The 17747-nt window shown below is 39.2% G+C and overlaps 1 long non-coding RNA gene across 2 annotated transcripts in view; it reads right to left on the bottom strand.

Annotated features, from left to right (window-relative positions):
• Positions 463 to 17747, bottom strand: part of LOC110255590 — a 370333-nt gene continuing 353048 nt past the window's right edge. For both annotated transcript variants that reach the window (XR_002336141.1, XR_002336142.1), the window contains exon 3: positions 463 to 7797. This is a non-coding gene — a long non-coding RNA (uncharacterized LOC110255590). The remainder of the gene's footprint in view (positions 7798 to 17747) is intronic.

Below are 17747 nucleotides of genomic sequence, written 5' to 3' on the forward strand. Positions count from 1 at the left end.
GAAAGTTTTGTCTGGATATATGCCCAGGAGTGGGATTGCTGGGTCATATGGTAGTTCTATATATAGTTTTCTGAGGTACCTCCATTACTGTTCTCCATAGTGGTTGTACCAACTTACATTTCGACCAACAGTGTAGGAGGGTACCCTTTTATCCACACCCTCTCCAGCATTTGTTATGTGTTGACTTGTTAATGATGGCATTCTGACAGCTGTTAGGTGGTACCTCATAGTAGTTTTGCTTTGCATTTCTCTAATAATTAGTGATGTTGAGCATTTTTTCATGTGCCTATTAGCCATCTGTATATCTTCTTAGAATAAATGTCCGTTTGGGCCAGTCTCCCAAGGCAACAGAAATAAAAGCAAAAATAAACCAATGGGACTTATCCAACTGACAAGCTTTTGCACAGCAAAGGAAACCAAAAAGAAAACAAAAAGACAATTTACAGAATGTTTCAAATGGTGCAACTGACAAGGGCTTAATCTCTAAAATAAACAAAGAACTTACATACCTCAACAGTAAAAAAAACCCAACAACCCAATTGAAAAATGGGCAAAAGACCTGAATAGGCCCTCCTTATCTGTAATGGACAGCTGCCTTCCAAGAGCTTCTTTGGTAACTTATAACCAATTCTCCACTCCTCTGTCCCATCGGAAATATCCTAAAACACTACCGTGTTGGTGATCCCCAGGCCTCGTCCTTGGTGTTCCTGTCTTATTATTTAGCGCACTCTACAGCATGTGTTAGACTTTACTTCCCTCCAGACTTAGCTTGGATGCTTGCTCCAAGCGGACCATTACTTCTTGTGGCTTACTCCAAGTCAGGTTGCCATGATAACCACGTGTCCCCATCATGATACCAAGTATCTCAAATACATGTGATTATATAATCCATAGAACCACACTGAAAAATAGGAAATATTGTGAATCTCTGTTTGCCTGGAAAGGAAGCTGAAACAAAAGAAAGTGTCTCCAAGAATACAGGTTTTGAAGGAGTTTGAGCTAGAATTTTGCAGCTAGCTGTTCTTCCTTTAAGGCATGCATGGTTGCCAGCCATCATCACAGGTTAGTCTTACGGTGTTGATTCAGTTTGAGGGGGAAGCTAAATGCTATAAATCTTGCAGAAAGGCTGTGACCCCTTAGTGGTTGGGGAACACAGTGCTGGATTCATTCTTTGTACTGCCCTCAGGATGTCCTCTCAACCGCCATGCAGCAACAGATGTATAGATGGGATGCTTGATGGGAGCAGGTGGGCTTTCTTGACTTAGTTTTCTACTTTTATTTTGATAAATCAGTATATCCCATGTCATATACTGCTTTAGTAGAGATATGGATAACTCTTACTAAATAAGGTAGGTAATTTTAATCATACAGAAATAATAGGCAGGAAATATACTAGTTGTATATAACTTAAGCCTCACACATAAGGGGATTTACAGAAGGGTACATCACATGCTAGAGGGTGACACTTGCAACAGTCACTGAGGGAAAGTTGCAATGTCCTGGAAACTTTGAGAATGAGGTCAGAGAATGTTGGCTTGGAGGAAACCCCTACGGTCTTGGAGGGTAACGAGGAAGAAGAGAGAGTTTAGAATTTGGAGAAATGATACAAAGAGAACCCACAGTGGTGGCTTCTGTGTGCGCACATCACATTTCCTGCTCCACAGAGCTGGCCACCATGGGAGCCTCATTCTCAATCTGGTTTTCTCAGACTCCCGCCACTAGAATCTGTCTGGTGCTTGGACTGTTCTCAACCCATACTTGTTGAGTGAATTGACCTGGGAAATACTTTCTGTGGGATTTCATATTTGATTTGAATCATATTTGATTTGATTTGATTTGAAATTCAGCAGAAAAATGTTACATCTATATAGAGAATTTTGTTAGAATATATGTATTTTAATGACTGCAGCATCATGGGGAACCAACTTTTTCTTTTTAAAAGCTTTGGCTGAACATAAGGTTTTCTTGGTGGAGGTTGGGGTACATGCTTAATTATTTGCTAATCTGGGGTCTTTGGCAAGTCTGTCTTGTGTCCTGGTGATTTGCATGTCTTCTTGGGTGTTTGCTTAGGAGCAAATTCACTGGCATAAAGCCATCCTTGACTAACTTATGCTAATAACTTTAGCCTACCTGTTAAAAAACATTTCACAGTAACATGAAGTTTATTCAAGCATTGCTTTTAATTTTTTTATGTTGTGATTTGTTAAAAACACTTTTTTGACTGGATATATTGCAAAGGTGATATAAAATTATGGCACTCAGGAAGGGTACCATTTGTTTACTTACAACTGATGATGTCATCACAGGTTAGTCTTACAGTGTTGATTCAATCTTGGGGGGGAGGCTAAATGCTATCAATCTTGCAGAAGTGCCATTAACACTTAGTGGTTGGGGAACAATGCATTGAATTCTTTGTATTGCACTCAGGATATCCTCTGACCTGCCATGCAGCAAATATCCTATTAGCTTAGTGGTAGGAAATCACCTGTACACTTGGGAATACAGTTTTCCACAAATAGGAGGAGCCTGGGCAGGATGTGGACATCACAGGAAAACAGTGATTATCATCTTATTTGCATTTTCCTCTCTGAGTATGGTCACGGGAGCAGCATCTTTGAAATCTCATGCCACTGCCGTGCTGCTCTGTATGTGGAAAAGCAGTTCAGGTTTGCTCACCAACAAGCATTTCACCTTGTACTTTAAAAGTTTCTGCCGAATGGCGTATCCCAATAATTCCATGCTGATGTTACACGACCTCCAGTTCTTGACTTTGCCTCTGCTGTGAAGTTGAAACTATGAGAATGCAGGTAAAAACCCAAAAATAAAAACTCCAGGGTGACAAATAACAAAGCAAATTCTTACCACTCAGGGCATCGCTGAACCTTCTCATAAGCTCATCCATCAATGTAATCAACGTACTAGCTAAAGTAGCCCTTGCTGGGAACATGTGGCTTAGAAATAACGACCATAATGATTTTAGATGCTTGAATCACAAGTAAGAATTGAGGAAATGATTTTGCTATCTGGTCCTTTGAGAAGGCCCTTTGCCCCTCTCAGCAGAAATCCCCAGACTTTCCGGCTTTTCTGATCATTTTTTCCCCCTCCTCCTTCACATTGCAAATTGACAGTGGATTGCAAGTGTAAATGCTGGGGCAATAGAAATTATGTAAATGTTGCATTCCAGCAAGACAAATTTCAAGCCCTTGAGGTCTTTTAAAGAGCATTAATTCTAGAAATTAGACACAAAATTTAACTTTTTCATGCTAATAATGATTTCATAAAGAAAAACTCGTTAGTAAAGGTGACAAATACGAAGTTTCTATTGAACATTTAAATTCAAGAGTCGCAGTGAATGTCCCAGGGAGATATTTACCCAGCCAATGACTCTCTGATGTTATTAAGAAGTAATTTATTCAAGAAAGTCTCCATTCATGAGTTTACATAAGAACAATATCTACTTTACAAAGACTTGTGTTCTCAGCATAGCACATACCTAATTTACAATGACTTTTGGTTAAAATTTTCATTAGGTTGGTTCAATAGTATTTGATAATTTTAATTCAGTTTTATTAGATCCCAGGTTCCCATTTATAGGAAGAGAAAATGAATGCAGAGGAAATAAATTTTTAAAGAGCAAATTTATCTCTCAAATGAGCGCTGCTAATTTCAGTAGCAAATCTGAGGTGGAGGAAAGTTAACCTTTAGTATTTCTGTGGTAGTCCTTTTGGGCATAGACAATGGGCATCCGTTAAAAAACCACTCAGATTCACAGCATCAGTGCTTTGCAACTATGCTAATATGGGCAGGCATTTTACAGCAGACTCCTTTGTGAAATACTGACATGGAAAAGGGGCCCCAGGATTTAAGCACAGGGTGTTTTCATGGATTGAGTACAGGAAGGGAATGGTGGTCGTCGGGTAAAAATCAGGTCTAGGAAAAGAGAACCAAAATAGATGAGAGACGAGGGTTCCAGGTTCATGAAACAAGGTCTATACAATTATGAGTGGTTAAGAATTTAGGTAGGAAAATCATTCCTTAAGCTTTAATCAAGAGTGTGAGATCAGGCCAGACTCAGGGCCCAGAAATAAGAAGATGAGAAAGCCACATCACAGGACCAGTTATCAGAGCATTGATCTGCCTTGATGATGCAAGAAGGACTTCTCTCTGCTTGACCGGAGAGGGATGGGTTAACAAGAAGTTATGAAACATGCACGTGCATGTGCGCGTGCACACACACACACACACACACACACACACACTCACACACTCTCTCACATACACACACAGAAATTAAAATTTTTTTTCAGCAATTAGGATCCCTGTTTAAGATACCTGATTTAGACTTCCCTGACAGTAACTTCAAACTCCTTGCCAGCTAATCTGCAAATAGCATACGGCCAAACAAAGCAAAACACTCCACTGATCTTGTCAGCAAATGGAAAGAATCAAATACTATTTGCCAGCAATGAAGTCCAGCTTCTCATAATATGGTCACAATCTGATGGAGGAAATGTAAATAAAATTCCCCCTCACATCATGTAGCAGGGTCCTGATGACTCAGCCACAGTTTACAGCAACCCCTGTGAAAATTGTGGGTGAAGAAGACCATAGAAGGCAATTCAGTCCTTGCCTTCCCATTACCATGTTGAGCTGGCCTTTTCCCTCTGACTAGTCAAGTAAAGGAAGAGTTCTGCTAAGCAATTATCCGGTGAATTTGATCAATGTAGGAAACCAAACTGGATTACGCACCCTCTAAATGTCAGTTTTTATTTACTAAAGTCTTATTTGTGCTCATTCTCTTTAGCTTTAACAAGTGCCCTTGGTCTATTAGGAAACAGTCTGTTTCCAAAACAGTCTTCTTTATCAATAGAGGCCCTGTGTTATAAAATCAGCCTTGTTTTAGGTCAAGATTCAAATGAACATCCAATGTTTTGGGTCTTGGCCCTTGAGACATCATATAGAACCTTTGAAACCAAAGTCCAAAGCCATGTGTTAGTTGCCTGTGGACAACAGAGTGTCTAGAATGCATTCTGCTAGTGTTAGAAGTGAATATACAGAATAAATGGTGCGTGATTGTCATTGTCATGTAAGGTACGGCTCTATTTTATAGTATATAATGAAATGAGATGATAAAAGTGACATTGGGCTTTGATTTCAGTGTCTAAATCACCCATTTGATTCATCATTTGGCAGCTAAATGTCTCTTAAATACCGTGCAAGGTTTTATGATTTAACATTTGCCTAAAAACCTGAAAGAAATATATTAAAGTTGCATTACTAAGTAGAGCTGCAGAAAGCATCAGAAGGCAAATGTTTGATACAGTTTCCTTGGGCCTCTGAGATGAGGAGGGCAGGGCCAGAGTTGGAGTGCTCTGTCTCTGGACTGCCCAGTCCCAGAGGTTCATTAAATCCACAATATGCACGGAGCAAATTAAGTTTTATCTGCCTTCCCACCTCTGCCTTTAACTTGCTCTGAGAGCCCTTTCAAGGTCTTCTTTACTTCAAAAAAATTGATGTTTTGGTCTCTGGTAGTCATTTGTGTTTAGCCTCCTGTTTTTATCAGCTTTGCTGTGACCAAAGAGAATTCATTATTATGAAGGAATCTTAACTTGCTGTGGTTAAAGGCCCAGGGAATTCTCTTCTAGTGCTGTGACTATTATGTGCCTGATGGTTTTCTTGAAGGCTCTGTAGCCTTGGAACCTTGTTCCTCCAATTTAGGAGCTTCGAAACAGGAATTCTATTCTTGGGATAGAAGGTGGCCTAATGTGACAAAACACTCATTACTTGTGATTTTGAAACTTTATTCTACTGAACCCTCTTCCAATAGAGAGGGCTTGCTATCCCTGCCCCTCACACTGTCACTCATATGCCTGGTAAGAATGGGGCCATAAAACAGTGGCATCTCGTTTCCAAACACACTTTGTCTTGCCTCAGCATCGACAAGATAATACTCATGATCAGCCTCATGTGATGGAGGAGCAAGCCACTTTGTACTGTGACCTCCATGAGTTCAGGGGACTTGTGATAGTCCTATGACTCCTTATATTTTCCCAGCTCTTGCCTCACATTACAACAAACACAATTCTCCATCATCAGTGGTGCCTCTTTTGATCCCAAGGCATGACTACCAGTCAGGATGTGAAGCTGGCAACACAGATAACTCCTAAGATGTTATTAATCATGTCTCAAGGTGCAGGGAATATGTGAGATTATTTGTGGGAGTAGAAGGCCATGAAGGTAGAAATTCATAAAAGGGTGGAGGAAGGGAACCAAAAAAAGGAGAAGAATAAGAAATCCAAAATCCAGAAGTCCCAGAGATGCTCTTGCCAAAGCCCTTTGCTTTTGGCTCTGTTGACAAAACTCCAGGGCTTTACAGGAGCTAAATTGCTTTTTGTCACCCTCTCAATTAGAGAGGATAATCCTAATGTTATTGAACACTCCTGAGTGCTAAAATGTGTGAAAGAACTTCCCTCTCACAGCCAAGCAGATCATATACGACCCAGATCACAACTACTGCCCACGCAATGCATATGTATTTTAGGATTGAGTAACTTTTCCTTTTCCATCTGAGCTCTATCTCTGTGCCATATGTCACCTAACAAGGTATTATCCACTATTATTTTATTCAGTTCACTGCATTTTGTTCCCTTGTCCCTTGAAAATTAGCCTGCCTGTAATCAGAAATCACTTCCACTCACAGTTCAGTGCACCTACTACAGATGCAGCAAATGCTTGTTTACAGAGCTGGTAATTGGATTAAAACTTTGAAAAGAAACAGAAAAATGGAATATCTTTGAAAAAAAAAAAAACCAGAAAAACACAAGCATGAAAATCAGCAAAGCCAAAACAAATTAAAAAGTGCTAATGAATGCCATTGCTATTGATAGAAATCCTTCTGTAACAAGGTTCCAGAGTTTGTGGTCCTTGATATTCAATGGCAATGATATTTAAAAACCTAAGGTAAGAAGGAAAAGGATTCTGAATGGACTGTCTATGAGTATGACTTGAAAATGGTTGGGTAATTTCTGTGCATCTTCCAGGCAGTCTTGAAAAATGAGCAGCACATAAATCTTCACCAAGGTCTGGATATAGAAACACTATAGTAGGGACAATACCCCTGTGATAAATTATTGAAAAAGGAGAATTAATTATCCTTTTACATTTGAGTATTGTTATTTTGATACTCAAAATCACAGAAAAGAAAAAAAAAACGTAAATATGATCTCTTTCCATAGAGTCTTGCTGCATGGTATGAACAGGTGTAATGTGACACTGAGACATGGCCTAGGATGTGTCACTTTGTCAATTCAGGAATCATGGAGTTGGCATACAGTGGGTTCAACCTCAAAACCATAATTACAGGCCTACTTTTCTATATATTCTTCCAATAACATTACTCAAAATAGTTTTTCAAAAGAAGCCAATGTTTTGGAGAAACCAAATAAAACATTTTGCAATAAAACAAAAGCTGTCGTAGCATAGGAATGCAAAATCAAACAGCCATACAGGGATGTCAATACCTAACAATGGGTAAGCTCCGATATAAACGTGATCCAAAGAGACAATGGATCAGACTCAACAGTACACAAAATCCAGAACTGAAATATCCAAAGAGAAACAACAGAAACGTTTATCTACCAGCAAGCAGAAAAAGCAGAAAAGTAGAAAATCAAATTCACACAAGTTAACCACCATCACTACCTTTTTAGCAGGTCTCTTTAGTTGTCCATTCTAAATCTGCAAAGAGGCAAACTCTTACCTGCGTGTCTGGATCACTCCTTCTCAAGCTCTGCAGATCTAAAGATAAGAGAAATACAAGGAATTGGGTTCAGTCTTTTAATTGGAGACAGATATTCTATGCTAACATAATTTTTAAAACTTGCCCATTTTTCATAAAGAAAAAGTTGAAATGAAAGCAATGTATCACAATTAAACAAGTGTGACAAATGTTCTGTTATTTGCTTTTGCAAATTGCTCATTGACCTAGTGAAGGCAGAGTGAAATATAGTTGTGGGGGATGTGATCAGTTCTCATCAAAATAAAATGATGGTGCTGCGTAATTGATTTCTGATTTCTGTCACATCTGAGCTGATAAAATTTTTATTAGCGTTTGTGTATATTATCTTGGGGATTTTGGCACCTGATGGCTACCTTTTATTTTATCCGTATTGATTAAATTGTGGGGAAAGAAGAGAATTAATGTCTTTCCTTTGCCACAGAAATTCTATCTAGGGACTTAATGTCACAGGATTATTATGGAAATCTGCTTGGTCTCTTTTATTTAGGTTGTAAAATCTAGAACATTAGCCCATTTTTTCTGGTCCAATGCTTCTGAAACCCATTTACTATGTGTAACATTTTCATTTTTTGACCCAGCAATAAAAGTGGGTTCTAAAATGTTTCAGATGAGTTACAATTCATTTTCATGCATGTCAGTGGTATAAGATCGATGAATGAGGAGCAGTGACAAGTATTCTATTATAAATGGAAAGCATGAACCCAATCCTAGAATCTCTGAATCTGTTGGCCTAGCCAGTGGTTAGCAAACTATGGTCCCTGGGCCAAACCCAGCCTGCTTCCTGCTTTTTATATGAGCTAAGAATGATTTTTTAACTTTTTAAGTCATTGAAAAAATTTGAAAGAAGAATCATATTTCATAGCATTTGAAAATAACACAAACTTCCAATTTTGGTGTCCATAAAGTTTTATTGGCACACAGCCACACACATTTGTTTACATGTTGTCTGGGGCTGTCTTCATGCTACAATGGCTAAGTAGGTAAATAGGTGACAAGAGGTTAGCATTGAAACAGAATGGATATTGCCTGCAAAATGTAAAGTATTTACTATCTGAGCCTTTAAGAAAAAAAAAATGTATTGACCCCTTAGCCTGTAGTTGATTTCATCTTTGGGGACATGGCAGGAGGTATAATATGATGAGTTCCAAATAGCTGAAGCTGATCAGTAGAAGTAGGCAAGTTATAGTTTTTCAGACCATCAGACCATTTTAAAAATAGTGACTATTTTGTTCTGGGGTCCTCTAGGATGAGGGGCATATTCCTGAACAAAGGGAGTCCTTAGCTGTATGTTTAGGAAGTTCTAGGCTGTCTGTGTCATAGTTACCTATCAAATCCACTTTTTATTTTATAAGAAGACTTCAAGACTTGCCTAGATATTTGATAAGAATATCTAGAACATTAACTCAATATGGAATAAGTAAAAAAATACGTTGAAAAAACACAATATGATATATAAATATATGCACATAATGATTTATATGAAGCATTTCTATGAGGTTCAAAAATGGACATAACCAAACCATATTTTTAATGAAAACCATATATACACATAACATAAATATTCATATATAGAGAGTAAAGGATTAACCTTGCTCTGCTCTCAGAATATCCTGCCTGATGAGAGTGTCACTGTTTATCTGGGGGCCTTGGTCTGCACCAGACAATCTAAGCTACCAATTGACTTACAGACCATAGGGGACCTTGGACCTTGCAGTATAAAGTCACCCTCTGGAGGGGCTGGAGACAAAGGTTAGCTCTGCAGATGCCCAACTTTGCTTATGTGACTTAGCACCAGTTAAACCTCTGGATTCCAAGCCTTGGGTGGGCTTCTATGGTTGGCAAAACTGCATATGTATTACTCCACATCATTTCTGGGAGAAGTAAGTGCTGTCCACACAACTGCTCTAGGTCACTACTAAAAGCTCTGTACTTGAAACCCTCTTGGGATTTCCTGTCATGGCTCAGCAGTAACAAACCCAACAAATCCATGAGGATGCGGGTTTGATCCCTGCCGTTGCTGTGGGCTGTGGTGTAGTTTGCAGATGTGGCTTGGATCCCATGTTGTTTTGGCTGTGGTGTAGGCTGGCAGCTACAGCTCTGATTAAACCCCTAACCTGGGAACTTCCATATGGCGTGGGTGTGGCCATAAAAAGCAAAAAAGAGAAAAGAAAAGAAAACTTCTTGGATCCTGCTCCATGTGCCTCTTCTTTTAGCTTATTTTCATCTCTGTTCTTACACTGTAATAAACCATAACTGTGAGTATAACAGCTTTAACAAGTTCTGTGAATCCTTCCAGCAAAATACAGAACCTGAGGAAACTCTCTAACTTGCACCTGGTGTCAGAAGTGAGGGTGGTCTTGGGGACCCCTGAAAACTGTCGTATATACATGATTTAACAAATTTTACATATACACACATGCATATGTATCACATGAAAAAGTCATGCTAGTAGTTCCCTGGGTTGGGTGGTAGGCATGACGTGGTTTCTAGGATGCTAGCGATGTTGTATTTCTTGATTTCATGGTGCTTAAATTGATATTAACATATAATTCTTCTTTAAGCTGTACTTATACATTTTATATACTCTTCTGTATTTATAATTTCTCAATATTCTAAAAAAGAGCAAAAACTCCCCATGGAGCACATTACTACAAGTATACACACAAACAGGGCCCAGTGCATCAACTAAAGCATTCAGCTAAAGAAAAGATTGCCATTATGTCCTGAGTCTTATTACTCAAGGACTATTATATATTTTTCATGAAGAAATCAGTCATTTAGTTGTTTAATGATCATAATCACAATTCTCCTGGCCATGATTAGGATATTGGTCTTAATTTGTTTTAGTTGCTACTTTCTGAAGTCTTAAAAATTCCGTCGCACTGTTTACATCTGTATTTTGGAATGGAGTATGTGATTTACCTTGTTTTGACTTAGTTGTATAATGAACCCCATCTGTATAGGTTAGATCAATTGACTTTAAAATCCTAGCTACTCTGTATAGCTACATATAATCATAGCAGTGAACTGTAACTTCCTTAAAGGACAGGGACTAGAATTTCTCTCCCTTTTTCAGCACCTCTCCCAGTTCTGGGACTAATGTGTGCATCTATAATAATTCTAAACTATTTGATAACGAGGAGGCTTCAAAGTCATCAACAATCACTTGCACACAGAGATATATTCAGGCCCAGCTTCTGGCCTTTTTCAGTCATTGCCTATCTACACAATAGATACAATATTGTCACATAGAAAGATCACTGTCACACAAAAAACCATGTAGGAAGGATAGCTGGAAAAAAGTTCATGACTCCTTAGAGCCAGATCACTGAACTTCTTTAGCAATTGTCAGCGCCTAGTGTCTGACAAAGCTGATTATAGCCCAAAAATAGAGATGTAATATGGTCACAGCAAGGTAAAACAATTTCAAGTATTCATTTATCTTCCTAAGGTATCAGATATAATTTATTGACCTTTAAAAATAACCTAGAAAAATCAACAGAGTCTGGAAACTTTTTTGCTAGATGTTGGGAACAGGGATATCTCCCATAAAATAATATAGTTATAGGTCACAAAGGGAGAAAAGATTCTAAAGCTGGCTGGTCATTAGCTCAGTAGAATAGTCAAAGTGTGTCAAAGAAGAAGAACCTTGGTGTAGACATCCATCAGTGGTCTGCTCAGACAGATGGGTATGTAGAATCTCAAGACAAAAATGTACTGGGTCGCCTTCTAAAGTGACTGCCTTTTTTGGGAGTTCTCTTTGTGGCTCAGTGGAAAAGAATCCAATCAGTATCCATGAAGATGCAGGTTTGGTCCCTGGCCTCGCTCAGTGGGTCAGGGATCCGGTATTACCGTGAGCTGTGGTGTAGGTCACAGACATGGCTCAGATCCCACGCTGTGGCATAGGCCAGCAGCTGCAGCTCTGATTTGACCCCTAGCCTAGGAACTTCCATATGCTGTGGGTCTGGCCCTAAAAAGCAAAATAATAATAATAATAATAATAAGTAAATAAAATGATAATAATAATAATAAAGTGGCTGCCTTTATAAAGTCACCCAGATTGACTGCTACAAGTCAATTCCTAGTATTGCATTACCTGGCTTCATCTGGTTCCATTGTTTATGTGGCCCTACATAATCAGGCCAGTTTCATTGATTAGTGGTTTGTTCTGGCCAACTGAATAACTCAATCAAATTGACCCTGTGGCAACTGATTTCATTGTTTAGCAGAGAGCAGTAAGGATTCCCCCAAAGCCAGAATCAGCCATGTTTGGGCCATTTTAAGCACTAAACAGGAGGCAGCTTCTAGGCAAAGATCACGTTGAAGAGAAGAAACCCCTTGGGGGGACCACCTCCTGTAGTTGCATCCACTGGACACACTATTGGCAACTCCCAAGTTTTACTCTGTGTCACAACTATTTAATGGAACTTGTTTAGAAATCCTGATCCCTAGGTCCCACTTGAGAGATACTGAATGTGGTGTGGGGGCCCAGGGATATGTATTTTCAAGAACTACCCAAGTCAGGGAGTTGCCATTGTGGTGCAGTGGAAATGAATCTGACGAGTCTCCATGAGGATGGGGTTTCATCCTTGGCCTTGCTCAGAGCGTCGGGGATCTGGCGTTGCAGTGAACTGTGGTGTAGGTTGCAGACATGGCTTGGATCCCACGTTGCTGTGGCTGTGGTATAGGCCAGCAGCTGTAGCTCCCATTTGACCCCTAGCCTGGGACCATGCTGTGGGTGTGGCCCTAAAAAATAGCAAAAAAAAAAAAAAAAAAAAAGTCCCAAAACAAGAACTACCAAGTCATGCTGACAGTGATGGTCTCAGAGAACCTTCAAGAAACACTAACATTCTCTTTGTCCTATAGCCCAATCCTAATCAATCAGAACTGTTCTAAGGGGCAGTTGGTTTCCACTGTCACCATATGAGTCATGTGCTTAATGCCAGGACCTCTGAGCACCACACATTCTATGACCCAGTAGAAAAGTGATCCTGTCCATAAGACATAAGACTCATTTGGCCACTGTATAAATGGTACTTATTTGGCTTTTATTTAATTGGAGGATGTAAAGGATGTGACCTGTCAAAGTAGCTTATTAACATCGTGTAAATGTATATTCAAATGTCCCCAGAGAACAATCTTGGCAGATTTCTCTCCCTAGACCTTACATTGCTAGAGTCATCGTTACCTTACAGCTGTCAAATAAAAGCATGAACAGCTGAGCTAGTCGGCTTTTCTTTTTTGAACTATATTAAAATACTTTATATTGCTAGTAAATGAAGGCAATTTAAGGCTAAGTTTTAGCTTATCTACCCCTTAGAATAATGACAAATTATAAATACAAGTTCAATTTTATTCCCCCAATTTAAATTTGGCATTCATATTTATTAAAAGTCCAAGGGGGAGTTCCCATTGTGGAGCAGCGGAAATGAATCTGACTAGTATCCATGAGGACACAGGTTCAATCCCTGGCCTTGCTCAGTGGGTTAAGGATCCAGCATTGCTGTGAGTTGTGGTGTAGGTCACAGATGTGGCTTGGATCTGGCATTCCTGTGGCTGTGTCATAGGCCAGTGGCTACAGCTCCCATTCAGCCCCTAGCCTGGGAACCTCCATATGTCACAAGTGTGGCCGTAAAAAAAGACAAAAAAAAAAAAAAAAGGAAAAAAAGGAAAAAGTCCAAGGGCTAAACTATAATTTATTATAATATTTGGCAATTTTTTAATCAGAATTTTGTTTGGGGGTAAGTGACTTGTTTTATTCACTGGTCACAGCTGGGTTGACCAATCAGTAAGGGTGTTGTTACTCTAGATGGAAACTCTGGAAAGTTTAATTTAGTTCAACAAATATATGCTGAGCATAAGCTATATTTAAGGCATGGAAATGACTCAGTCCTTGCCTGCAGGAGGCATGCAGTCTTAAGTAGTAATAATGCTATGAAAAGTATTTAAAATCTATAAGAGGAGTTCATGGGAAATTGTCTAGGGTTGAGAGGGAAAGAAAATTCTACCCTATGAGGATAATTGTAGATATGGAAGAGCTGGCACTGGTGATTGCAATTAGGCAGGGAGTATTGAGAAAGTACATCATCTAATCAGTAGATTGCATCTTGAGAGCCATGGCATGTGCTTGGCTGTAGGCTATTGTCCTTCTATAGGGATAGAAAGCTTTGGGTCTGGCTCCTACAAGGCATCACTAATTTCATTTCTTCCTTTTATTTGGCTGTGCCTATGGCATGCAGACATTCTGAGGCCAGGGATCAAACCTGCACCATAGCTGCCACCTGAGCCACAGCAGTGACAGCACTGGATCCTTAAACCACTGAGCGCCAAGGAACTCCTAGGCTTGCTAATTTCAAATCAGGATCTATGGTGGCGGTGGAAGCCAAGAACATGATGTCCTGGTCCCTAGCTTTGTAAAGTCATTTTCTCTCTGTGTGCCTCAATTTCTCCATCTGTGCAATACATTGCTCAGGATTTCTCCAATCTCAAAGAAACATCAGCATAATACGAACTTTTATTTGATTATAACTTTATTCTTCATAAATTGTCAACCCCCATATTATCTCTTTTGGTTTATATAATACACCTTTCATGTATGGAGGGCTGACATTTTCATCTCTACTTTGTGGGTGAGGAAACTGAAGCTCAGAGAAAAGAGGAAATTGTCTGAGGCCACACTGCTTTCCATGAGAGGGGCCACAACTCAAATCCATGCCTGTTTGAAGCTCCCAAACCAGTAAAGCTGCCTCTCTTCACAGTGAGTGAATAAGGGCGTACATAAGCGTATATGGCAGCAAAATTAAAACTCCTTCAAAGAAAACTCAACTAATATTCATGTTAGGTTTCCAGATTTTCTTACATATAATTCCCCCCCCATTTTTTTTTGGCTGCACTTGCAGCATACAGACGTTCCCAGGCCCCGGATCAAACTTGAGAAACAACCGTGACAATGCCAGATCTTTAACCACTAGGCCACCAGGGAGCTCCTTCACCCATTTTTGAAATTAAAGTGTAGTTGATGTATAATATTATAGAAGTTACAAGTGTACAACAATTAATAATAATTAATTAATGATTAATAATTTTTAAAGGTTATATTCCATTTATAAAATACTGGCCATATCCCCTGTGTTGTACAATATATCCTTGTTGCTTATATTACATGTACTAATTTATACTTTTACTCCCCTACCCTTAAATTGCTCCCCCCACTTCCATTTCCCACTGGCAACCCCAGTTTTTTCTGTGAGTCTGCTTCTTTTTTGTTATATTCATTAGTTTTTTCTGCATATTTTAGATTTCATATATAAGTGAGATCATATAATATATGGCTTTCTCTGACTTATTTCACTTAACATAATACTCTCTAAATGCATCCATGTTGGGCAAATGGCAAAATTTCCTTCTTTTTTAAGGCTGAGTAGTATTCTAGATGTGGTGTAAATATATGTCACATATTTACCCATTCATCTCTTAGTGGGCACTTAGACTGCCTCCATATCTTGGCTATTGAAAATGATGCTGCTGTGAACTCTGGGGTGCATATATCTTCTCAAGTTAGTGTTTTTGTTTTGTTTTGTTTGATCATAGACCCAGGAGTAGAATTACGGTGATATGGTAGTTCTATTTTTAGGGTTTTTGAGAAACTCCTGGACTGTTTTCCTTACATGTAACTTTTAAGAAAAAAGTAAAGTGTCAAAAGCAAAGAAAAAATAACATAACAACAAATAAAAGCTAATATCAGATACATTAATATAGAAATATTTAGGTCAATCAGACAGTGTGCCTTTGATATGAAGCCTCAAGAAAAACATACATTTTTTTTTTTTTTAGCCAAATGCTTAACACAAATCCATTTGGCCTCTAAATATGCCTTCCACTTTATAGGAAACGAGAGAGAGAGAGAGAAGAATAACCTAAATGATACCAAGGAGAAGAAACCCATCAAAACCATCCTGATAGGACAACTGGCTTGGCTTCCCTAACAGATCAAGGTCCTAAGCTGTAGGATGAGGTTGTGAAATGCAGGGAAGGTTTGGAGAGAAGGACTAAAAAGAGACTCAAGGAGAATTTGGGCTGCTGCCTCAATCGTGGGGACGATCTCACGTGATACAGCTTACCAGACTGACAGGCTATTGTATGTCAGCGACATTGCGATAAAACGGATAAAAATCTTAATGGTAAAAGTGATTCACAAACTATAGAAACGTGCCTTCTAAATCGCTGGGCGTCTCAGCCTCTCCCTCCATGTTGGTGTCTCCCTGTCCGTTTCATCCTTTCAAACAGCAGAGAAAACTAGAGGACTGGTATGGCTACTGCTTTATCTGTACCTCTTTGGGGCACATGATATGAGCAGTTAATGCAGTCAAATATTTATGTTCAGGAATGGAGGTGGGCAGAGAATCAGGGGGTTAGTTTTAAGGGTATAAAGCTAACATGAACTTCCATTCTGAGATGCCTGGGCTAATCTCCACTAGAAAATGATAAGAGCTGTGCCCCTAATGAGCAGAAATACTCAATTTATTTCAATTTGACTTTTTTTTTTTTTTTTTTTGGTTTGTTTTTAACCTTAAGTCCACATCCCTGGCATATGGAATTTCCCAGCGAGGACTGAATCCTAGCTGTAGCTTCGACCTACACTCAGCTGTGGCAATGCCAGATCCTTTAACCCACTGCACTAAGCCGGGGATGGAACCCATGCCCACTGCAGTCGGATTCTTAACCCACCGTGCCGCAGCGGAAACTCCTTAATCTGACTTTGGTTCTATCTTGCACCCTGATCCTTGGTGCTGCAGCAGACTGGGAGTTAATGTGTGGGCACCCAATAGAGGCACCTTTGAAAAATCAAATATGCATAAGCCCACACACGGCAGAGCATTTAAAAGATCTACCCATGAGCATAATATGGCTCTTGTGGATAAAAAAAAAAGGCTCCTGGAAATTTAGGGAACACATTCAATAACTCCAGCCTACACGCTTTTTAAGTTACAGGAAATATTTCAACACCCATTTAGAGTTGTGACCAGGCTGGCAACTATTCCTGTGGCCTTTTGTGCTGAAAACATCTCCATTTCAATGTGTCAACACCTGAGCACACTAGCCTACAGCCACTCACACATATGCTTTTATTTATTTGGAAGGAACTAAATGCAGGAATGCATTTTGAATATATTATTTTTTTCTAAAATAAATGCTTGGTCTATTTTCACAGCCTCCGCTGATACAGGTGGTCAGTAAAATAGGAAGCCGACCTCCAGACAGTTTTCCTGATTCTACTGCATGACTTTTAAAAAAAATGTCAGCTGTTTGAGTAATAATACCCACAACAACCATAGCCATAATGCCCCTGGATCAATTCATTTATTCAAATAGCCTGGCACCTTTCAACCTGACATCTTAAAGCATTTTCAAATGAACAGGGAGCTTTTTGACTGCCCAGAATGGGTATTCATTTTCCTCCTATTATTCACCCTCCATCTGATTTAAGGGCCGCTGGCTTATAAATATATGTTGTGGTGTATGTGTGTATGTGCCTCCACAAAAAGCCAAATAAAAAAACCCCTCGAATAGGCTATAGATTGAATTAGACTCTTTCTTGCTGGCACAAAACCTTCCCTGACAACCGGGAACCCTGGATGTTTCTTTTATTTTATTGCAACACACTTGACTTACAACATTGTATTAGTTTCAGGTGTATAGTAAAGCGAATCAGTCATGCATTCTTTTTTCCGGTGTATGTTATTACAAACTATTGAGTAGATTTTCCCAGCCTATACAGGAGGTTCTCCTTAATCATCGATTTATATGGTGGTGTGTATGTCTTATCCCTACACTCCCAATTCTTCCCTCCCCGCAATGGATTCACCTATGGTAACCATAAGATTGGCTTTGAAATCTGTGTTTGTTTCTGTTTTGTAAATTAAGTTCTTTGGCATCTGAAGAAGTTTTT

This window comes from Sus scrofa, chromosome 10 (assembly GCF_000003025.6).
Source record: "Sus scrofa isolate TJ Tabasco breed Duroc chromosome 10, Sscrofa11.1, whole genome shotgun sequence".
Classification (NCBI taxonomy): Eukaryota; Metazoa; Chordata; class Mammalia; order Artiodactyla; family Suidae; genus Sus; species Sus scrofa.